We start from the raw sequence: 25,305 nt of genomic DNA, 5'->3' as shown, positions 1-25,305 counted from the left end.
AAGGTTGGTGCCCCGCAGACTGTGAGGAGGACCGCTCTCCTTTTTGCAGTGCTTCCTTCTCAGTCCAGCTTGTTGGCGATAAAGTAATGGGCTAGCCGTTCGCCATTGGCTTCCCAGTTCTCACCAACCTAGAACTTCTCGAGGATGCCCATAGTTTGCTGCATCTTTGCATTGGATTCGTATATTATTGTGTTCCTAACACAGTTGAGATTGCACACAGGGAGGTCAAAGTAACAGTGACCTCAGCCTTTATTAAGACACTTGAGAGTGAGGAACAGGCCTTATTACAGAGCTCACAAGTGATGCTGGAATCCCTTGGGTCTTCAGGGGATGCGCTCCCCGGTGGTGGAACATGGGAGTGCATGCTTTACAGATGCACAACAGATGTTCCTTTGCCATTACACGCCCAGTTTATTATTGTATTCAATGTTTTTGCCGCTTACATTCTCAGTGTTAACGATACACGGCCATTGTGGAAGCATCCACAAAGTTTGAAATTTCACTCCTGATTCCAGATTCCGAATTGGTTGTGTAACTGTTGATCAAGAGTGGTTCCAGCACCAATGCTTGTGGAAAGCTACTTCGCACCTTTGCCAGTTTTGCAGATTTTGATTTAAATTGGCAGAGAAATAAACCTTAATTCACCGTTTCATTTTAATCGCTTTGCTGACCAGTGATACAGTTTCTAATGATTTGTTCACCTATACCACTGATTCACTTTACTCTTTTGTCCCATTCAGTTTCTTATTTTCGAATCTGTAGTTGATCGTAGAATCATAGAAATGTACAGCGCACAGAGAGTCCATTCGGTAAACTATGCTGGCGCTGTCTCTTTGGTCGAGCTCTCCAATTAAACCCACTCTTCTGCTCTATCCCCTGTACTTTTTTACTTCAAGCACTTTCGTCAAATTCCCTTTTGAAAGTTTCTATTGAATTTGCTTCCACCTCCTTTTCAGGCAGTTCATTCCAGATCACAAAAACTCGCTGTTTAAACAAAATCTTCCTTCAGTTGCTTCTGGTTCTTTTGGCAATCACATTAAATCTGTGTCCTCTGCTTACCGGCCCACCTGTCATTGGAAACAGAGGCTCGTTTATTACTTTATTGAAAATATTTAGGACTTCGAAGACTTCTATTTAATTTCTTCTTAATCTTCTCTGCTCTCAGCACAACATACCCAGCTTCTAGAATCTCTCCACATAACTGAAATCGCCCATCCCTGGAGCAATTCTGGTCAATGTCCCTTAACCATCTTAGCTCTAAGGAGAACAGCCCCAGCATCTCCCGTCTGTCCACGTAACTGAAGGACCATATTCCGGGAACCATTCTGGTCAATCTCTCATTAACATAAGAACATGAGTACATAAGAAATAGGAACAGGAGTAGGCAATTCTGCCCCTCGAGCCTGCTCTGGCATTCAATAAGAAGATGGCTGATCTGATCCTGGACTCAGCTCCACATCTCCGCCCACTCCGCATAACCACTTATCTCCTTGTCGCTCAAGAAACTGACTATTCCTGTCTTAAGTGTATTCAATGTCCCAGCTTCCCAGGTCTCCAGGGCAGCAAATTGCATAGATTTACAACCATCTGAGAGAAGAAATTCCTCCTCATCTCTGTTTTAAATGGAGGGCGCCATATTCAAAGATCATGCCCCCTAGTTCTAGTCTCCCAGATCAGTGGAAACATCCTCTCTGCATCCACCTTGTCAAGCCCCCTCATAATGTTATACGTTTCGATAAGATCACCTCGCATTTTTATGAACTCCAATGAATCGAAACAACCTACTCAACCTTTACTCATATGATTGCTACCCAATCCCCGGAATCAACCTAGTGAGCCTTCTATGAACTGCCTCCTAAGCAAGTATAGCCTTTCTTAAATACGGAAACCAAAACTGCAAGCAGTATTCGAGGTGTGGCCTCACCAAAACTTTGTAGAATTGTAGCAAGACTTCCCTGCTTTTATATTTCATCCCCTTTGCAATAAAGGCCAAGATACCATTGGCCTTCCTGATAAATATCTGTACCTGCATACTATCCTTTTGTGCTTTGTGCGTCAGTACGCCAATTCGCGCTGTACTGTGGTACTTTGCATAATTTCTCCATTAAATAATAACTTGCTCTTTGATTTTTTTCTGCCAAAGTGCATGACCTCACACTTTCCAAAAATATACTCCAACTGGCCATTTTTTGGCCACTCACTAAGCCTGTCTATCTCTTTTTGCAGATTTTATGTGTCCTCCTCACACATTGCTTTTCCTTTCATCTCTGTATCTTCAGTGAACTTGGCTACATTACACTCAGTCCCTTCTCCAATCATTCGTGTAGATTGTAAATAGTTGGGGTCCCAGCACTGATACCTTCGGCACCCCACTAATTATTGATTGCCAACAAAAAAATGAACCATTTATCCCGATTCTCTGTTTTCTGTTAGTAAGTAAATCCTCCATCCATGATAAAATATTACCCCAAACCCGTGAACTTTTATCTTGTGCAGTACCTTTTTATGTGGCACCTTGTCAAATGTCTTCTGGAAGTCCAAATATAACCACCCACTTCTTCCCCTTTATATATCCTATTCGTTACATCCTTAAAGAACTCCAGCAAATTTGTCAAAAATGACTTCCCCTTCATAAGTCCATGCTGACTCTGCCGGATGGAATTTTGCTTGTCCAAATGTCCTGCTATTCTTCTTTAATAATGGATTCCAACATTCTGCAAAGCAGAGATGTGAGGCTAACTGGTCTATAGTTTCCTACTTTTTGTTTGCCTCCTTTCTTAAATAGGGGCGTTCAATTTGCCGTTTTCCAATCTGCTGGGATCTCCCCAGAATCCAGGGGATTTTTGTAAATTCGAAACAATGCATCCGCAATCCATGTCACTACTTCCATGAAGACCCTAGGATGCAAGCCATGAGGTCCAAAGGATTTACCTGCCTTTTGTCCCATTATCTTACTGAGAACCACCTTCTTAGTAATGTTGATTGTGTTAAGTTCCTCTCCCGCTATAGGCCCATGACTATCCATCGTTGGAATATTGTTAGTGTCCTCTACAGTAAAGACTGATACAAAATAATTGTTCAGAGTTTCTGCCATCTCCATGTTCCCCATTACAAGTTAATTCGTTTCGTCCTCTAAGGGACCAACATTTACTTTCGCCACTTTGGTCATTTGATATTCCTATAGAAACTCTTAACCATCTCTGCTCAAATCAGAACAACACCAGCTTCTCCAGTCAATCCATAGAACTGATGCCCCCATTACTGGTACCATTCTGATCAATCTCCCCTTCACATTCTCTGTTCCAAGTTGAAGAACCCCAGTTCTCCAGTGTCTCCACGTAACTGAAGACGCTCATCCATGGAACCACTCTAGAATTTCTCTTCTGTACATGCTCCAATGCCTTGACATTTTTCCGGACGTGAGGTGCCCTGAAATGAACACCATACCCCATCTCAATACGAAACAGTTTTTTAAAATATCTAAACATGATGTCCTTGCTTTTGTGCTCTATTGCTCTATTAATGAAGCATATGGCACAGAATGACATTTAACATGCTTTTCATCTTGATAGGCAGCCTTCAAAGATTTTTGTAAATGCACCCCCATGTCTTTAGTCCTTGCTCTCCCTTTAAATTGTACAATTTAGTTCATATTGCCTCTTCCCAATCTTCCTACCAACATACCTCACTTCACAATTCTCTGTGTTAAATTTAATCTGCCATTTGACTGCCCATTTGAATCAGAGTTAGGATTATGTTGTAAGCAAAAGGTTTGGATTTGGATTGAAACGCCATCCTGGAAGTGTAGGATCAGGTCATGGACTTCTATGTCACTCTCAGGCCCTCCAGCCTGAATACAGTTGCTGGGCATTTAGAACCTGCTTTCGGTTCCACTGATATGTGATTTGAATAATGCAAAATTTGTAATTAGCTTTCATCTTTTATTTTCTCTATCAGTAAGTAACATTTAGCATTGTTTCTGTCAAATTAATTTTATCTAAGTGTTAAGTCATGGCAAAACAGCTCGGACAAGTGCTATGCTCCTGCTGCACGATATGGGAAGTCAGGGACGCTTCCGGTGTCCCTGGCGACTACATGTGCCGGAAGTACATCCGCCTCCAGCTCCTGATAGACCGCATTGTGGCGCTGGAGCTGCAGGTGGATGAAATCTGGAGCATCCACGATGCTGAAAATGACGTGAATAGCAGGTTTAGTGAGTTGGTCTTACCACAGGTAAAGGGTACACTGCCAGATACTAAATTGATGAACAGCAGGAAATGAAGTGCAAGGAAGGTACTGCAGGGGTCCTCTCCAGTCATCCCCCTGCAAAACAGATACACTGCTTTGGGTATGGTTGAGGGCGTTTACTCATTCGTGGGGTGCAGCAGCAGCCATGTTCATGGCACCGTGGGTGTGTCTGCTGCACAGAAGGACAGGAAAATGAGTGGGAGAGCAAAAGTGATACGGTATTTGATTGTAAGGGAAATAGATAGGCATTTCTGCGGCCACAACTGAGACTCCAGGATGGTACGTTGCCGCCCTAGTGCAATGGTCAATGAAGTCTCGGAGCCGGTGCACGACATTCTGAAAAGGGAGGGTGATCAGCCTCGTGGTGCATTTCGGTACCAACGATATAGGTAAAAAACGGGATGAGGTCCTACGAGACGAATTTAAGGAGCTAGGAGCTAAATTAAATTGTCGGAACTCAATGGTAGTATATACAGGATTGTCACATGTGCCACGTGCAATTTAGAGTCGGAATCGCAGGATAGCTCAGATGACAACGTGTCTTGAGAAGTGGCGCAAGAGGGAGTGGTTCATTTTTCTGGGACACAAGAACCGGTTCATGGGAAGGTGGGACCCTGTGCAAACCAGATTATCTGAACCTGAGCAGGGCTGGAAGCAATGACTTCGGGGGAGTATTTGCTCCTGCTGTTGGGGAGGAGTTAAACTAACATGACAGGATGATGCAGGGAGACAGAGGTAAATAAAATGCAGGCAGAAGCAAAAAATAGAAAGGAGAATAGTTGAAGTGGAGGGCAGAGAAGCCCAAGGCAAAAAACAAAAAGTGCCACTTTACAGAAACTTTCTAAATGCGTAAAGTGTGTCAAAAAGAGAAGCCTGAAAGTTCTGTGCCTCAATGCGAGGAGTATTCGGAATTAGTTGGATGAATTAACTGCGAAGACAGCAGTTAACGGATATGATGTAATTGGCATCACGGAGACATGGCTCCAGGTTGACCAAGGCTGGGAAATCAACATCCAGGTGTTTTCAACAATTAGGAAGGATAGACAGCGGGGAAAAGGAGGCGGTGTGGCGTTGCTGCTTAAAGAGGAAATTAATGCAATAGTAAGGAGGGACATGAGCCTGATTAATGTGGAATCGGTATGGGTGGAGCAGCGAAATTGTAAAGGACAGAAAACGTTCGTCGGAGTTGTGTACAGTCCAACAAACAGTAGTAGTGAGGTTGGGGACAGCATCAAACAAGAAGTCAGGGATGTGTGCAATAAAGGTACAGCAGTTATCATTGGCGACTTTAAACGATATATTGATTGGCCTTACCAAACTGGTAGTAATGCAGTATCGGAGGATTTCCTGGAATGTATTATGGATGGTTTTCGAGAACAATATGTCGAGGAACCAACGAGAGAGTGGCCATCCTAGACTGGGTGATGATTAATGAAAAGGGACTAATTAGCAATCGCTTGTGCGAGGCCCCTTGTGGAAGAGTGAACACAATATGGTAGAATTGTTTAGTAAGATGGAGAGTGACACAGTTAATTCGGAAACTATGGTCCTGAACCTAAGCAAAGGGAACTTTGACAGTATGAGGCGTCAAATGGCTCGAATAAACTGGAAAAGGATACTTAAAGGGTTGACGGTGGATAAGCAAAGGCAAACGTTTAAGCATCACATGAGTGAACTTCAGCAATTGTATATTCCTGTCTGTAATAAAAATAAAACGGGGAAGGTGGCTCAACCGTGGCTAACAAGTAAAATTAAGAACTTTGTTAAAGCCAAGGAAGAGGCAAATAAATTGGCTAGAAAACGCAACAAACCTGAGGACTAGGAGAAATATAGAATTCAATAGAGAAGGACGAAGGGTTTAATTAAGAGGGGGAAAATTGATTACGAAGGGAAGTTTGCAGGGAACATAAAAACTGATTGCAAAAGCTTCGATAAATATGTGAAGAGAAAAATATTAGTGACGACAAACAAAGGTCCCTTACATTCGGATTTAGGTGAATTTATAATGGGGAACAAAGAAATGGCCGATCAATTGAACAAATACTTCGGTTTGACTTCACGAAGGAAGACATGAATGTACTAGGGGCAGTTGGTCTCGTGATGAGGAGGAACTGAAGGATATCCTTATTCGGCGGGAAATTGTGTTTGGAACATTGATGGAATTGATGGCCGATAAATCCCGGAGGCCTGATAGTCTGCAGCCCAGAGTACGTAAGGAAGTGGTCCTTGAAATAGAGGATGCATTGGTGATCATTTTCCACCAGTCTATAGACACTGGATCAGCTCCCATGGACTGGAGCGCAGCTAATGTAACACCACTTTTAAAAAAAAAGAAGGGAGAGAGTAAACGTAAACGTTAATTATACACCGTTTAGCCTGACATCAGTAGTGGGGAAAATGTTGGAATCAATCATGAAGGATGAAGTAGCAATGCATTTGGAAAGCAGTGACCAGATCGGTCCAAGACAGCATGGATTTATGAAAGGCAAATCATGTTTGACGAATCTTCTGTAACTTTTTGAGGATGTAGCTAGCAGAGTGGACAATGGAGAACCAGTGGATGTTATGCATTTGGACTTTCAAAAGGCTTTTGAGAAGGTCCCGCACAAGAGATTGGTGTGCAAAATCAAAGCACAATGTATTCGGGGCAATGCACTGATGTGGATTGAGAACTGGTTGGTAGACAGGAAGCAGAGAGTCGGGATAAACGGGTCCTTTTCAGAATGGCAGGCAGTAACTAGTGGAGAGCCGCAGGGCTCAGTGCTGGGACACCAGCTCTTTACAATATATATTAATGATTTAGATGAATGAATTTAGTGTAAAATCTCACAGTTTTCGGATGAGACGAAACTTGGTGGCGGTGTGAGCTGTGAGGAGGAGGCTAATAGGGTGCAGGGTGACTTGGACAGGTTAGGTGAGTGGGCAAATGCATGTCAGATGTAGTATAATGTGGATAAATATGAGCTTATTCATTTTGAGGGCAAAAACACGAAGTCAGAATATTATGTGAATGGCGGCAGATTAAGAAAAGGGGATGTGCAACGAGATCTGGGTGTCATGGTTCATCAGTCACTGAAAGTGGGCATGCTAGTACAGCAGGTGGTGAAGAAGGCAAATGGTATTTTGGCCTTCATAGCTACGGGATGTGAATAGAGGAGCAAGGAGGTCTACAGCAGATGCACCGGGCCTTGGTGAGACCTCACCTGGAATATTGGGTTCAGTTTTAGTCTCCGAATCTGAGGAAGGACGTTCTTGCTATTTAGGGAGTGCAGCGAAGGTTTACCAGACTGATTCCAGGGATGGCTGGACTGTCATATGAGGAGAGACTGGATCAACTGGGCCTTTATTCACTGGAGTTTAGAATGATGAGGGGGGATCTCTTAGAAACGTATACGATTCTGACGGGACTGGACAGTCTAAATGCGGGAAGAATTTTCCTGATGTTGGGGAAGTCCAGATCCAGGGGACATAGACTTCAGTTCAGGGGTAAGCCATTTAGGACTGAAATGAGGAGAAACTTCTTCACTCAGAGAGTTGGTAACCTAAGGAACTCCCTGCCACAGCGAGTTATTGATGCCAGTCCATTGGATATATTCAAGAGGGAGTTAGATATGGCCCTTATGGCTAAAGGGATCAAGGGGTATGGAGAGAAAGCAGGAAAGGGGTACAGAGGGAATGATCAGACATGATCTTATTGAAAGGCGATGCAGGCTCAAAGGGCCGAATGGCCTACTCCTGCCCCTATTTTCTATATTTCTATGTTTCTATATAGCATTTAACTGAGTGAGGAGATAACTTCATATTCAGGAATCAGAGTTAGTTGGAAAATGTCAAATCATTGTCCTTTTTCCCGATGATCAGCCTAAACCTTCTCATGTTCATCAGTCAGTCCAAACGCTCCTGAAAACTATTACTATTGTGCTCATTGTGTACTGCACATCGTCATCTTATATCATCGACAAACTATTAAATTATATTGTATATACTCAGATCTAGGGTTCATGAATATATTTCAAAAAAAGCAGTCCTCCTAATACGAATGGAGGGAGCAGTATAGTTGCCTCCAGTGAGAAGAACAACCAGTCATCAATGTTCTCTGTTATCTGTCTCTGAACCATTGTCATGCCCATGCTGCCCTGACCATTGAATCCCATTGGTTAGAATTTTATCCACAACAGTTAAGTGGTAGTTTGTCAAACGCCCTTCGAAATATATATATGGATTCCCAACAAAGTGTATCACCTCGCATTCATCTACATTGAAGTTCACTTGCCACAAGTGCACAGTCTGCATGCATTCTAATGTCTATTGTGAATCTCCTTTCGAGAAATATCTCTCGACTATACGATGGTGGGCGTCCGTTTATTTAAAAAAAGCAACAATAATTAATAACGGCAGCCGGCCGCTTTGTGCAAGTTGTGGCAATTTGATGAGTAATTCCAAAGGTTAAATCGGGGAGCAGGCTCGAGGAGACAAATTGCCTACTCCTGCTCCTATTCCTTACGTTATGTCACTGGGTACTGCTGCTTTTCATTAAACTTGGTGAAGATATTATTAATTACAAATAAAAGAACCGCTGCCCGCTTAACATCAGCCTCAATTTGTGTCAATCCATATCTAAAATGCACCGAATATTCACAGCTCCACCCCACGCACCCGATTCTCATCTCCACCCCACCCCTCCCAATATCCTCAGACCCTGGCCACCCACTCAATATCCTCAGACTCTCTCCACCCACCCAATATTCTCAGATCCTCCCCACCCACCCAATATCCTCAGATCTACCCCAACCCATCCACTATCCTCCGATCTGCCCACCAACCCAATATCGTCAGACACTCCCCACCTTATCCAATATCCTCAGACTGACCCACCCCCCAATATCCTCAGACCCTACCCACCCTACCCAATATCCTCCGTCCCTCCCCGCACCACGCAATATCCTCAGACCCTCCACTCCTCATCCAATATCCTCAGAGCCTCCCCACCCTACCCAATATCTAAGGTCCTCCCCACCTCATTCAATAGCCGCAGACACTCCCCACCACAGCCAATATCCTCAGCTCCTCCATAACATACCCAATATCCTCTGCTGCACTCCACTCCACCCAATATCATCAGCTCCTCAGATCTTACACATCCTAGCGAATATCATTAGACCCTCATCACCCCACCCAATATCCTCAGACCCTCCCCAAACCATCCAATATCCTCTGCTCCTCCCTAACCCACCCAATATCTTCAGATCCTCCCTACCACACACAATATGAGTGATGTCATTGATGTACCTGGATGTGTAGTGAGAGTATGAGTGATGTCAGTGTTGTATCTGGATGGGTAGTGACAATATCAGTGAGATAAGTGATGTATGTGTAATGGTAGTGACAGTATAAGTGAGGTCAGTGATGTATCTGGAAGGGAAGTGAAGGTAGGAGTGAGGTCGGTGAAGTACCTGGATGGATAGTGACAGTGTGAGTGAGGTCAGTGATGTACCTGGATGGTCAGTGACAATATGACTGTGGTCAGTGATGTACCTGGATGAGTATTGACAATATGAGTGAGGCCATTGATGTACCTGGATGGGTAGTGAGAGTATGAGTGAGGTCAGTGAAGTATCTGGATGGGTAGTGACAGCATGAGTGAGGTTAGTGATGTATCTGGATGGGTAGTGAGAGTATGAGTGAGGTCGGTGATGTATCTGGATGGGTTGTGACAGTATATGCGAGGTCAGTGATGTATCTGGATGGGCTGTGACAGTATCAGTGACGTCAGTGATGTATCTGGATAGGCTGTAACCGTATGAGTGAGGTCAGTGATGTACCTGGATGGGAAGTGAGAGTATGAGTGAGTTCAGTGATGTATCTGGATTGGTAGTGAGAGTATGAGTGAGGTGAGTGATGTATCTGGATGGGTATTGACAATATGAGTGAGGTCAGTGATGTATCTGGATCGGTCGTGACAGTATCAGTGAGGTCAGTGATGTATCTGGATGGGTAGTGATAGTATCAGTGAGGTCACAGATGTATCTGGATGGGTAGTGACAGCATGAATGAGGTCAGTGATGTATTTGGAAGGGTAGTGACAGTAAGAATGAGCTCAGTGATGTATCTGGATGTGTAGTGTCAGAATGAGTTCGGTCCGTGGTATATCTGGACGGGTAGTGACAGTATGAGTGAGCTCAGTGATGTACCTTGAAGGGTAGTGACAGTATGAGTGAGGTCAGTGAAGTACCTGGATGGGTAGTGAGAGTATTAGTGAGGTTAGTTATGTACGTGGATGGGCAGTGACAGTATGAGTGAGTTCAGTGATGTGCCTGGATGGGTAGTGAATGTATGAGTGAGCTCAGTGATGTACCTGGATGGGTAGTGACAGTATGAGTGAGGTCAGTGATGTGCCTGGAAGGGTAGTGACAGTATGAGTGAGGTCCGTGATGTACCTGGAAGGGTAGTGACAGTATGAGTGAGGTCAGTGATGTGCTGGAAGGGTAGTGACAGTATGAGCGGTCAGTAATGTATCTGGATGGGTTTTGACACAGTGAGTGAGTCGGTGAAGTATCTGGATGGGTAGTGACAGTATGAGTGTGGGCAGCTATGTATCTGGATGGGTAGTGAAAGTATGAGTGAGGTCAGTGATGTATCTGGATGGTTATTACAAACTGTTCCACCAAAGCTGTGCAGATGTGTGTTGATCTCAATGCTTCCCCATACCAGGATTTGGATGTCGAGCAGTCTGCCTGGCACAGGCTACAACATGCACGCACTCGTTACAAACATATTGCACAGGCTCGTTCTTCAAACCTGCTGCAGCAAACATCGCTGCGAGCGGGCTTGCTGCATTTCGGAGCCTGTTAACCTGGAAACAGCTGCAGGTCGGAGTCCTAAATCACTGAGTATGTGAAGAGCAGCCGAATGCAGATATTGTGCTGCGAATCGTGTCTTGAATGACGGTGCTCTTATAATGCGCGTTGGCACACTGACGCTTTCGGCCCTTGAACATCAGATGCAGTGGTGGAGATCGAGCGAGAGTGGAAAAATGTTGGATAGTGAGTCTGGGGCAATTCGAGAGTGGGGAGAGAGATAGAATGGGAGAGAATGTGAATGAAGAGAGAAACTGGGAGAGATTGAGAGACAGAGCGTGGGGAATGAAAGATATTGGAGTAAGCATGGCTGAGGGTAATCGAGATAGGGGCCAGAGTGAGTGGGGGAAAGAGAGGGGAGACGGAGAGAGTGAGGGACAGAGAGGTAGTGGTGTGAGTGAGTGACAGACTTCGAGAAACAGAGAAAGAGTGACAGACAGATATGCATTGAAAGAGAGAGAGAGGGAGAGGGATAGTCAGAGCTAGGGAGCCTGCGAGACAGTGTCATAAGAAATGGAGAGAGAGAGAGATAGACAGCAAAAGAGGGAGAAAGAGAGAGAATGAGAGAGTGAAAGCGTGGTGAGACTGAGGTTTGTTTCGTCCTTTCCCGGAGAAGGCACAGCGGTCGCATTTTGGATCTACAACAACACCTTATATTTATATCGTGCCTTTAACGTGGCGAAACGTCCCAAGGTGCTCCATCGGTGTATGATGAGATAAAACAAACTTGACACTGATTCACACAAGTAGAAGTTAGTGCAAGTGATCAAAAGTTTGATGCAAGAGGAAGGTTATAAGGAACATCTTAAATGGGAAAAAAAGGTAGCGATGTGGAGAGGATTAGGGACAAATTGCAGAGCTTGGGGCCAAGGCAACAGAGGACACGGCCACCAATGGTGGAGAGATTATAATCAGGGATGCTCAAGAGGGCAGAATTAGCGTATTGCAGACATCTCTAAGGTTGTAGGGTGGAGGAGGTTACATAGATAGACAGGGGTTAAGGGCAATGGAGGGATTTTAAAACAAGGATGAGGATTTTGAAGTAGAGGCGTTGTTAAACCGAGGGCCAGCGTGCATAGGGGAGAGGGGTGACCGGAATTTGTACGAGTTATTTCATGGGCAGCAGAGTTTCGGTTCACCTCTAGAATACATAGGGTAGAATGTGGGAGGCCAACCAGGAGTGTGTTGGAATAGTCATGTTTAGAGGTAATGGAGGAAGGAAAAGGGTTTCAGCAGCCGTTGAGCTGAGGCAGTGGGCGGAGGCAGGCGATGTTACAGAGATGGAAATAGGCGGTCTTAGTTATGTGGCGGATATGTGGTCGAAATCTAATTTCAGTGTCAAATGTAATACCAAGATTGTGAACAGGCTGGTTCAGTCTCACACTTTAGATGGGAAAAGTAATGGAGTCAGGAGCTAGGGAACGGAGTTGTGGTGGGGACAGAAAACAACGGCTTTGGTCTTCCCAATATTCAATTGGAGAAAATTTCTTCTCATTCGGAAAAACACAGGTGGAGGTGCAGCACATGTTCTGTGACCGCCGGGAGGAGGCTAAAGACAACAATCCTTAGGCTCACGGACTCCCGAGGTCAGTTCTAGTTACATTTTGCGAGGTTTTGGTCCCCTTTTTGAAAGTGTTTCTCTGGGTTATTTAAATCATGTTGCGAGAGACGAGATCAGGTTTGTGGACCCGTTAATACCTCAGAGAATGTGAGAGTCGGAGGGAAGAGCAGCAGACAAAGAGAAAACAACTTCTCCAAAACAGATCCCAACTCCTCGCCAAGTCTGAGGATAGATAAACTCACCGCCTTCTTAGGAGGTTTCACCACTTTATTCACCTTCTTATTTGAGCTCCGTTTGGAATCCGTTTATTTTATAATTTTCGTTGTGTGCTCAACGACATCATTGAAGCGGGACAGAGAAAATTAGAGCAAATTATTCTCACAATGTTAGAACGAGCCTGAAAAAGTTTGAAGATTTTTAATTAACCTGTCACAATAAACGTGCGTTGAAACCATGTTTTCCCCAAGTTTCGAAGATGATTACAGAAGAAACAAAAAAAAATCAGCCTCCCCTCCTCGAAACAAGTCCCAATCTGATCTTGAAATCCAAACACTTTTAAAGATGCTCCGAATTGCTTAACACGTTTAAAATTGAATGTCTTCAATATTTGATGTTAAGCGATTGAATTAAGTGAGCAGCTTTACACAATTACGCACCCCATGCTGTTGAGGAGGAGAGGGCAGGGGAGGATGTGTAGGAGTTACACATTACATTTATTGACATTAAAAGTAACATTCAGCTATTTAGGAAGAGAAGCAAAAAAGGGGGAAAAAACACAAACCTTTTTATTTATATAACATAAAAGCAGAAATTAAAAAATATGCAGCAGGTCAGGCAGTAACTGTGGAGAGAGAAACAGAGTTAATGTTTCAGGTCTGTCAACTTTCAGAAGTGTAAAATGATAGAGATGTAACAGATTTAATGCAGGTGCAGATGCAGAGAAAGTTGGGAGGGGAGGAGGTACAAAAGGGAAGCTCTGTGTTATGGTGGAAGACAGGATAGGTTAAATCCTGATTCTGCACCTGGTTAAAATATGTTCCATCTCTAAGTTCTTCCAGTTCTGACCGAAAGCTCACAGACCTAAATGGCTAACTTACTTTCTGTCTCCACAGAAGCTGCCTGACCTTCTGAGTAGTACCAGCATTTTCTGTTTTAGTTTCAAATTCTAGCATCCGCTGTTTTTGCTATTGTGAAATATTTTATTATGTCTGTCGTTCTACAGTCCGAACAAGTGTCAGAGAAATCGAAATATAGATTTCCTTCGAAACGTTTTATGGAATGTTAATAGAAACAAGAGTTATGTAATGATGTATAAAATAGCAGGAACCGAGTTTAGAAGAAACCACTATTTGTTTTTTGAGAATGACACGGAATATATTTTGATTAAACCGACATTTTACAATTTAGATTTGGTATATATGTTTGAAATAGGAGAATAAAAATTGAGAGTACAATTAAGTTTGTGTCCCACTATATAATTGGGAAGTACCGAACCTAATGTAGAACTTTTGGTAATAAGAGCAGAGATTAATATATTACCGATTGTTTGAGAGAAATACATTAGAAGGAAAATTTGTATTTTAACATCTGTAATTCACCATATTAGTAAACATTTCCATGTCCGACTGATGGATTTTACTGTCCAGGAAGAAAGATGAATGTTTATTTCTGTTAAATCATAGCTTTGCCTGCATTTGGATTTGAATTCGGTGACGGACAGTGTGCATGTGTTTTTCTGCACTTTTGAATAAGTGCCTCATTTCTGACATGTTACATGGCGTGGTGCTGGTACAAGAAGGCAACTTTTATTAATGGAAGTGATTGCAGTTGGAAATTGCGGTCCATTATATTCAATCATTTTTTATACACTGAATTAAAGAATTACGGCAATTTTATGTGCTGGTTGCCTCTTTGTATTATGATTCATATTCTAATTACTTATGTGGACATACAGGATATCAGCGCCCTCGGAAAGTTACTGTTCCTGCTGCTTGTGCTGTCATTGCTATGGTCACATGAAAGATGCGGCTAATAGGTTAACAAATTTCAAATTAATACAAATTTCACGAATATATATTCCTCTTTCAGCTCACCTTCGGCTATTGGTGTGTTTTGATGCATAACTGACTAATAGTTATGTAGTATTAATGCTTTATTATGTAGTTCTTTTATAACCTACTCATTTGTGATCAGTTATCATTTAAAATAGATTTTGTACTTGACGAACTAAAAGGTTTGACGTACTTCTATCGTAAACAAACGTGCAGACTGGTCATGTAAATATCAAACGATTTTCAATATGGATCAGTGTGAGTTGGGGCATTTTGGTCGGAGAGATTAGGATCCAACCTACCCTTGGAAACTAAGACTACAAATGGGGTAGAACTTCAAAGAGATCTCTGGATACATATACACAAGTCACTAAATGTAGCAATGGAGGATAATAAGGCCACACAAGAGAAAATGAAGCACTGGAGATCATTTATAGAGGAATATAATTAAACATCAGAGAAGTTATGTAAACCCTGTATCGAACCTTTTCTGATTGTCTAATGACCTGAGACGGTGGGCTGCCAATATGGCATAACTCGAGATATGATTTTAAGTGGTTGCTGCTGCTGTCTTTGTTGTAAACGTTGTTGTAAATATTGTTGTTGTAAACATTTCCCAGGGTGAAAAGGTCGCGCTAAATGGAGTTTCTGGCGCGCTCAATAGAAACAATTAGAGGCAACATTGGTGGGGAGGAGCGGAGGGTATTGGCTGGAGTGGGGACGGTCTGAGGATATTGGGTGGGGTGCGGAGGGTCTGAGGATATTGGGTGGGGTGCGGAGGGTCTGAGGATATTTGTTGTGGTATGGAGGGTCTGAGGATATTGGGTGGGGAGGGAGGGTCTGAGGATATTGGGTGGAGTGGGGAGGGTCTGAGCATATTGGGTGTGGTGGGGAGGTCTGAGGATATTGTGTGGGGTGCGGAGGAGATGAGGATATTGGTGGGGTGGGGAGGGTCTGTGAATATTGGGTGGGGTCAGGAGGATGCAAGTACATTGGATGGGGAGCGGAAGGTCCGCGGATATTGGGTGGGGTGCGCAGGGTCTGAGGATATTGGGTGGGGTGTGGAGGAGCTGATGTTTTTGGATGTGGTGGGGTGGAGCGGACGATATTGGTGATGTGGGGAGAGTCTGAGGATATTGGGTGCATAATTAGATATGTAAAGACACAAAGTGAGGTTTATGTAATCAGGGCAGTGGTCCTGTTAGATGAAATAAATAACATCATCAACGAATAGAAATAAACCGTTAGGTTTCCTTATTTTTTCCAAAATCTCACGCGGATAAATGGCTGCTTTATTGCATTTTCAATTGTTTTATTCAGTATATTGTTTGATACTTTGCTTCAAATATTTAAGACACAATTCTCGAAAGATCATTTCACCATAAACACTCGGAGATATGTAGACTGAGCAGTGAAGTGGGAAGTGAATTTCAAGATGAATGTGAGGTGATACAATTTGGTAGGAATCTAGATATATCTAGAAATATTACGTTTTTGAGGATGTGTATAAGGACTGTTGAAAGGCCTTTGACAACCAGCCACTTAATAAACTTGTTGACAAAATTATAACCCATGGGATTAAAGAGACAGGGCAGTATGGTCATGTCATTGTCTAAGTGACAGATGACAGAGAGCATTGGTGACTGGTTGTTGTTCAGACTTTCTCGAGCAATACTGCTGTTTCCCCCAGGGTCCTGGATTAGAGTGCTGCTCTGTTTGATATATATCCTTGATCGAGAGTTGGGTATAAACTGCATCAGGTTAATCTTTGTAGATGATACGAGACTAGGAAATGTGGTCTGCAATAGTACTAGACTTCAGGAGGGAACGGACTGACTGGTGAACATTAGAAATTATAAAATTGGAGCAGGATTAGGCCGTTCGGTCCTTCGAGCCTGCTCCACTATTCACTAAGATCGTGGCTGATCAACGGTAAAAATTGTCAATTATTTAACACCTTCGAACTGATACTCATTACCGCATATAAATTTAAGTGCTTACACTGTTAACTGATATATATTTTGCATTAAATGATTACAATATCAGTGCCGCCTAAAACAGTTCGGAAGTCACCAGCAGAATGGATTGGGTCTTGAATCTCATGAAATGTATTCAGGCTAGAGAGCCAGAGAACTTCGGAGAAGTCTCTGACCTGATCCGAAACATCCCGGGTGGCGTTTCAGTCCAAATTCAATCCCTTCGCTTACAACAATATCTTAACTCTGACTGAGAAGAGCAAATAGATGTCAGATTAAACTTAACATGTAAAATTGTGAAGAGTGGTATTTTGGCAGGAAAATAGGAACATAAGAAATAGTTGCTATTGTAGGCCACCTGGCTCCTCGAGCCTGCTCCACCATTCAAAAAGATCGTGGCTGTTCTGATCATCGAGTCAGCTCTACTTCCATGCCTGCTCCCCATAACGCTTTATTGCCTTATCGCTCAAAAACCTGTCAATATCTGCCTTAAATTTATTCAATGATCCAGCCACCGCAGCTCTCTGGGCCATAGAATTCCTCCGATTTAAAGCTCCCTGAGAGAAGAACTTCCTCATTTTTAAATGGGCGGCCCATTTTTCTGAGATTCTGGGCTAGATTTTCTGCTTTTGATGAGATGACCCAAAAATGGCCATTACTTCCGGCGTGGATGATAACAATGGGTTTTCAGATCGCCGGCTTGTCGTGCATTTTCAAAGCCCCAATTCTGCAGTTTTAAAATTGGGCGTTACCGCGAGCGATATTAATATCTCCTTACTTTGCTGTTGTCTCTCAATAAAATTGTCCCAATCACACAACACACATCTCGTCTCTGCATCTAGTGACCATGCTGGTGTGGTTTAAATCCCAGTTTCTCGTCACCAATAATACGTCCATACTAAAGAGTATGAATGCACACGAGGCCCATACTTGAGAGAAGGTTACCGGTAAATTTTATTAGCCAGCACTGAAATGATGAAGATGGGTGGAGCTTCCCTTTCCCTTTTTTACCTGAGAGTGCAGGTTAGGAGTGTCTCCCACAAGTTCCCCACCTCGTGATCAATGTTCTCACAGTGTGCAACTTGGGGTCAGTTTGTACATGGGTTACAATGATAGTTAAATACATGACATCACCTCCCCCCCCAACCCAAAGTCTTATTGCGATCACAGGTGAGCCTCTCTGGTGATTTACGCGTCCTTGTAGAGCGCCTGAGTTGCGGCACCGATTGTTGGGCGCTGGCCTGAGTGTCGGCTGTTTGCGGTGCCTCAGGCCTGTCCAGACTGCCCACAATGACTGGGCTGTCCTCCACTTGGTTCCGGTGTTCGGTCACCTGTGGTGGAGTGAACTCTACATCATGTTCTGCCTCTGCTTCTTGAACGGGGTTGGTGAAACTCCTTTTTGTTTGATCCACGTGTTGGTCGCAGATATGTCCATTGGTAGGTTTTACTACCAGAATCATGTTACCCCCTTTGGCAAGCACAGTGCCTGCAAGCTATTTAGGCCCTGCAGCGTAGTTGAAGTCAAAGACAGGGTCATTCACATAATACACTGCGCCTTCGCATTCCTGTTGGGGTCGTCACATTGTGACATGCGCCTGTTCTCAAAAATTTATTTCATGGTGTGGTGTATAAAGGATAACCTTGTTTTGAGCCTCCTTTTCATCAGCAGCTATGAGGGTGGGACCCCTGTGAGCGAGTGTGTTCGGTATCTATTGGCCAACAGGAGGCGACATCAGCGGCGTGCAGGAAACCACCTTTGATTCAGAGCATCCACTATTTGATTATCTGCACTGCTCGTTCCGCCTGGTCGATTCAGGCCGACTTGAACGGTGCCGCTCTGACATATTTGATACCATTACCTGCCATGAAGTCCTCGAATTTAGTGCTTGTAAAGCATGGGCCATTCTCGCTGAACAAGACTTCTGGTAGACCAAGGGCAGCGAACATTGCCCGTAGATTGTCTACCGTGGCAGAGGATGTGCTTGAATTGACAATGTTTCACTCGATCCATTTGCAATACGCATCTACTACAAACAATAGAATTTTCCGAAGAAAGGACCTGTGTAGTCCACATGGATGCGTGACCAAGGCCTGGCAGGACTGGACCAGGGGCTATCGGGGACTTCTCCGGTCGGATTGCCCAGCTGGGCACACGTGCTGCACCTACGAACACAATGTTCCAGGTCTGCATCTATCTCTGGCCACCAAACGTGTGACTGGGCAATTGCTTTCAACTTGACAATGCCCGAGTGCTCATTGTGGTATTCTCTGATGAACATCTCTCTGCCCATCTGGGGCATGAGTACTCGGTGTCCCCATAGTAGGCAATCGTCCTGAATCGAGAGTTCATTCTTGCGCCTGTGATATGGTTTGAATTCCTCAGAGCATGCCCCGTACGTGGCTGCCCAGTCCCCATTCAGGGCAAATTTCTTAACTAAAGAGATTAGCGGGTGTCTATTAGTCCAGACCTGACTCTGACGGGCTGTCACGGTTGAGCCTTCGCTTGTAAAAGCTTCAGCAGCCATGACCAACTCAGCAGCATGCCCGGTTGCCCCATCGGATGTGGCTCGTGGTAGCTTGCTGAGTGCATCGGCGCAGTTTTCAGTGCCCAGTCTGTGCCGAATTGTATAGTCATAGGCTGCTAACGTGAGTGCCCACTGCATTATGCGGGCTGATGCATTTGCATTTATGGCCTTGTTGTCGGCCAAAAGGGACTGCAGTGGTTTGTGATCTGTCCCCAGCTCAAATTTCTTGCCAAACAGGTACTGGTGCATATTTCGACAGCTTATACACATGCACGCGCTTCCTTTTCTCCCATCCCATAGCCCTGTTCTGCCTGGGACAGACCTCTGGAGGAATAAGCTACCGGAAGTAACTGAAAATTGGCATTAACATGCTGCAACACACACCCGACCCCATAGGACCACCCGTCTCACGTTAAAACGAGTTTCTTACATGAGTCATACAGCGTTAAAAGATTGTTGGAACATAACAAATTTTGTGCTCTCTCAAAAGCCCTTTCCTGGCAGTCCCCCGAGATCCAATCGTGAACTTGGCGTATGAGCATGTTTAGCGACTCTAAAAGCGTGCTCAATTTGGCATGAAAGCTACCAAATTCATTCAATAGCCCCAGGAACGAACGCAGCTCCGCCATGTTACGGGGTCTGGGAGCACTCTTGATCGCTTGCGTTTTGGATGCAGTAGGAGTGATCCCGTCTGCTGCTCCCCTCATCCCCAGGAATTCGACCTCTGGAGTTTGGAAGACGCACTTCACGTTTTTCAGTCGCAGACCTAATCTGTCCAGTCTGCGTAGCACCTCCTCTATGTTACGGTGCTTTTCTTCAGCATCACATCAAGTGATGAGGATGTCGTCCTGAAAAATCACTGTCCTTGGAATCGTCTTGAGGATGCTTTCCATATTTCGTTGAAAGATCCCGGCGGCCGAGCGAATCCCAAACGGACATCTGTTATATTCAAACAACCCCTTTATTTGTCGTGATGGTGGTCAGCTTCTTCGACTCACTTGCCAGCTCCTGGGTCAGGTCCAATTTTGAAAAAAGTCTGCCACCGGATAGCGTTGCGAAGAGGTCCTCTGCTCTCAGTCGCGAGTACTGGTCTTGGAGTGACACCCGATTAATGGTGGCCACATAATCACCACATATCCTGACCGACCAAATTATCAATGATCTAAACTGGAATATAGGGGTTATGATTAAGAAGTTTTCAGGTGATCGTAAAATAGGCACTGTGTATGATAATGAAGAAGAAAGTTGGAGAGTGCAGGAGGATATCAATCAACTGCAAGGTGCGCAGAACAGTGGCAAATGGAATTTATTCCAGAGACGTGTGAGATCGTGCATTTGTGGATGGCTTACAATGAAAGGGAATGCACATCAACTGGTAGGACATTGCGAAGTGTAGAGGAACAAAGGGAACTGGGATTGCATGTCTACATATCCCTGAAGGTAACTGGCTAATTGGATAAGTTGGGTAAGAAGGCATATGGAATCGTTGCATTTATTGGCAGAGGCATGGAAAAGAAGAGCAATGGGTTATGCTTGAAATATGTACAATTCTGGTGAGGCCAAAGCTGGAGTGCTGCTTGCAGTTCTGGTCACCGCATTGAAGGAAGGATGTGATTGTGATTGTGCTGGTGAGGGTGCAGAGGAGATTGACGTTGATGTTGCCGGGAGTGCAGCAACTTTGCTACGAGGACAGTTTGGATAGGCTGGGGTTGTTTTACTTGGAATAGAAGAGGCTGATGGGCGACAGCATTAAGGTGTATCAAATTAGCAGCGGACGAGATATTGTTGATTAAAAGGGCCTATTTCCCATAGAAGAGGGGTCAGCAACCAGGGGGCATAAATTAAAAGTAATTAGTGTAAGGGTTAAAGAGGATTTGAAGGGAACATTCTTCATCCAGTTGTTTTTGTGGTCTGGAAGTCACTGCTTGAAAGTGTGGTGCAGGCAGAAACCCTCGTCACATTTAAAAATTACTTGGATGTGAACTTGAAATGCAGTTATTGCAGTGATACACACCTAAAACTGGACATTTGTTGGCTGGTGCGGATACGATGGGCCGAAAAGGACTCCTTCCATGTTGTAAACTACTATGATTACATAAAGATCGGTTAGAATTACTTTCATGATGCAAAAAGAGGCGTTCGGCTAATTAATGGTGTTTCCAGTAAAACAATGTTCGTGCAAGCTGGGGCTCGACCTCAGGAACCTGAGGTAAAGAGTGTTATCAGGCTGTTGTTCCGTGTACGGGGAGCTTTGTCTCGAAACTTGACATTCTGCAGCCCAGTGAATTTTAGGTATTTCACTGAAACACCCGTGAACATTTTGATGTGGAAGCAAGTCATCCTCAATTCGAGTGATTGCCTATGATGGATGGAGTGTGCGTGTAAGTGTGTGCGTGTGTGTGTGTAAATATGAGAGTGTTTAAGTGTGTGTCTGAGTAAGTGTGTGAATATGAGTGTATTATTGTGTGTGAGTGTGTGCCTGGGTAAGTGTGTGTGAGCAATTGTGTGTGAGTGTGTAAGTCTGGGAGTGTGTAAGTGTGTGAATGTGTGTCTGGGTAAGTGTGTGAGTGTGTAATCTTTGAATATATGCGTGTCTAAGTGCGTGAGTGTGTAAGAGCGTGAGTATATAAGTCTCTGCCTGGGTGTGTGGGTGAATAAGTGCGTGATTTTGTGAATGTGTATGTGTGTAAGTGTGTGTCTGTGTATGTGTGTGTAAGTCTGTGAGTGTGAAAGTGTGTGTAATTGTGTGTGTGTAATTATGTGTGTGTGTGAGTGTGTGTCTGAGTGTCTGCGTGTGAATGTGTGTTTGTAATTGTGTCTGGGAAAGTGTGTGAGTGTGTATGTGTGTAAGTGTGTGTCTGAATATGTGTTTGAGTGTGTATGTCTGTGAAATTGTGTCTGTGTGTGTGTGAATGAGTGGCTGTGTTCGTGACTGTGTGTCAGTGCGTGTCTGTGTGTAACTGTGTGTGAGGGTCTGTGTGTGTGCAGGCGGGGTTCAAGGCATCACACATTTCGGCGTAGGTGGCCCAGACTAGAGTGCAGAACCTTGGATTTTGGATCAGTCAGGGCAAGAAATACATGACAGAGGAAAGACGGATGGCAATTAGGGACATGCCTAAGCCCCAGAATTTCAGTGGAGGAAGGAAGGTATTAGGACGTTTTAAATATCGGCGGACTGTTATACCTCGATACACAACAATAGCAGAATCCGTACAGAAATTAATTAAATGGAGCGGGGGAACCCTACAGAAGATAGATTGCGGACCGGAGCAGGAAGAGGCATAAGGTGAACTAAAAGAGATCTGATGTCGTCCCCCGCCCTAGATTTGCCAGATCCCAATAAACTTTTCCAACTCCATTGTGATAAGGATGATGCACATTATTCCTCCATGGTAATATTGGAACATGGGAGCCAACAGAGACCTTTAGCTTCCTACTCGACGAAGAAGGTCCCAGTGGTTAGTGGAATGCCCCAATGTGTGTCCGTCCTGAACTGTGCGACTTGGGCGATCAAAGAAAGCCAACCAGTAGTGATGATGGGACGGATCTTTTCGCAACCACAACATACCCTTCTAAATCGGAGAGCCGAAAAGCTCAGTGGTAGGCCGTATTCATGCCCAAAGACAAGTCAGTAATACTAATAAAGCATAATAGATTTAACCTCGCTGCCAGGAGCTGACAGAAGGAGAGGAACATCGTTCTAAGGAACAAGTAGAGGAGGAAACGCACAGCGGCGTAAAGGAAGAGTCATTCGTCAATCCAGATGATACTTTCTACGTGGGTGGATCCATAAAATACATTGATGGAGAATCCCATACTGGGTGGGCAGTGGTAACACAGGAGCGAGAGGAAATAATAGTAGGAACGCTCGCAGGAGAAAAGTCATTTCAGGTGGCAGAACTGGTATAAAGGCTCTGGAGTCAGCTAAATGGAAGCAAGTAAACAAATATACAGATAATCGATATGCTTTCGGTGTGGTTCACCACTATCTGGCAGCCTGGACACGACAAGAGTATGTGGCATCAACTGGCGAGGTGTGAAAGCATGGAAAGCTCATAGAAAGTTTAGGGAAAGCAGCAAAGGAACCATGGGGAGCAGCGGCAATGAAGGTAAAAGTACTCACAAAATTAACAAGTAAGGACCAAAAGCATCCGCAAGACCTACCCATCATCGGGAATAGGTTTGCGGACGTCGGAGCCAAACGAGTGGCAGGTGAGCGGAAGCCAGAGCTAGCAGTTAGGGCTGAAATTCTACCAATTATGATAAAAGTGTTGAGACTGATATAATTATAGCAAATGTCCACCAGAATGTCTATCTGGAAGAAAGACGTGAATGGAGTCCATCAAAAGGGTCTCATGTTCCCCAGGAGCAGGTTGTGGCACCACAATGTTGTGGGTAGCAACTGCTAAAATTATATCACGTGATAAGACACACCGGGAGAAGCAACATACTGTAACTGATCGCGCAGTACTGGTGGTGGCCAGTAATGGGGAAGGATGTCGATAAATTTTGCCAAAGGTGCATTATTTGTGCCCAACATTACGTATTCAGGTGATGCATGGTACGAATTGGACATCAGCCAATGTCACAGGAACCTCGGGAGGATTTACTGATCGACTTCATCGGCCCCCTGCAAGAGGATAGGGGAAAAAGGTTTTGCCTGGTAATGATAGACCAATTCATACGGTGGTTGGAATCCTTCGCTACCAGCGACTGCTCCACTCGGACGGTAGCACAGATCCTGGCTAGCGAGATGATACCTCGCTGGGGAGTATCCCTAGAGATAGATTCAGACAATGGGACGCATTTCACGAGCCATTTAATGAAAGAAACATGTGCACTGCTGGGAATCAAACAGAGATACCACACACAATATCATCCCCAATGTTCGGCGATGGTGGAAAAAATGAATACGACTTTAAAAACGACCCTTCCCAAAGCAATCCAGGAAACAGGCATAGGATGGACTGGGCTGTTTGCGGCAATTTTAATGCGGCTCAGAGCCACCCCAGGGCGAACCACGGGACTAACACCATATGAACTGATGACTGGATGGGATATGTGACTACCAGAGAACTTATCCGAGGAATAGGTGAAGCAGGACCAATTCAGGAAAGTTTGAGGCGGTTCTTGTTCCAGCTAAACCAAGAAATGCAGGCTATGCATAAAGAAGTTAGAAGCAGACAGCATATACGAGACCTAGAAGTTCAGAATGAGGGAATGAGAACCGAAGCGCTACCTAAAAGAGGAGAACAGGTCATGCTAAATGTGACAGGGATGCGAAAGGGAATGGAGATCTGAAGGATGGGAACATACTGGGCACCAATGACGAGCGATGTTTGGCAACCGGAGCCCACTGGGATTATATGCAAACACTGGACTCGGGGAAAACCATATAACACTAAAAACTGTCGTCTGTTTTAACACATAGTGACGGTGCACCCGCAGACCAAGGAAGCATCCGATAACGAAGCAGGCCAGAACACAACGGGATAGACCTGTGGATAATGCTTGCGGCAACTGGGTTAGTGGCATCCGCCCTCGCCCTTCAGTTGGCTCCAGTGCTATATTTGGAAGGAAAAGTGCGTAGACTTTATTATTTGTTGAAGGCCCACCGAGTCACAACCCAGGGAATCTATACATGCCCCGGTGGAATTAAATGTCATGTTTTTGATTCAACCTTTGACTGCAAACGGTGGACCTATTCGGCTCCACTCTCTACCAATTTTATGCTGATCAGCCTTAAGAATGATAATGTTACCTTCATCTTCACATCGGTGGCCGGCGGTCCAGGGATGATGTGTAAGCGAGGTTGTGACAATACTCCCCAAAATATGAGCAAAATACGGAAAGAAAACTGGAATACTAAGAAAACGGAATATAGCAAGAGGAGAGAATGGAGACAGGGAACGATGAGAGACGGAGATTGGGTGGTGTGCAGGAATAATTCAGTTTGGCAGCTGGGGTACATGGCTGGTCATGATCAGTGTAAAATATCTCCGTCCGAACCAGGAACGGATGCCACACTTACAAAGACTGCAATATAGAGGCCTGAGCACACTGATAGCCCCTTCAATAATACATTCA

This window comes from Pristiophorus japonicus, unplaced genomic scaffold (genome assembly GCF_044704955.1).
Source record: "Pristiophorus japonicus isolate sPriJap1 unplaced genomic scaffold, sPriJap1.hap1 HAP1_SCAFFOLD_33, whole genome shotgun sequence".
Classification (NCBI taxonomy): domain Eukaryota; kingdom Metazoa; phylum Chordata; class Chondrichthyes; family Pristiophoridae; genus Pristiophorus; species Pristiophorus japonicus.
Note: the sequence above shows the minus strand (reverse complement) of the source record.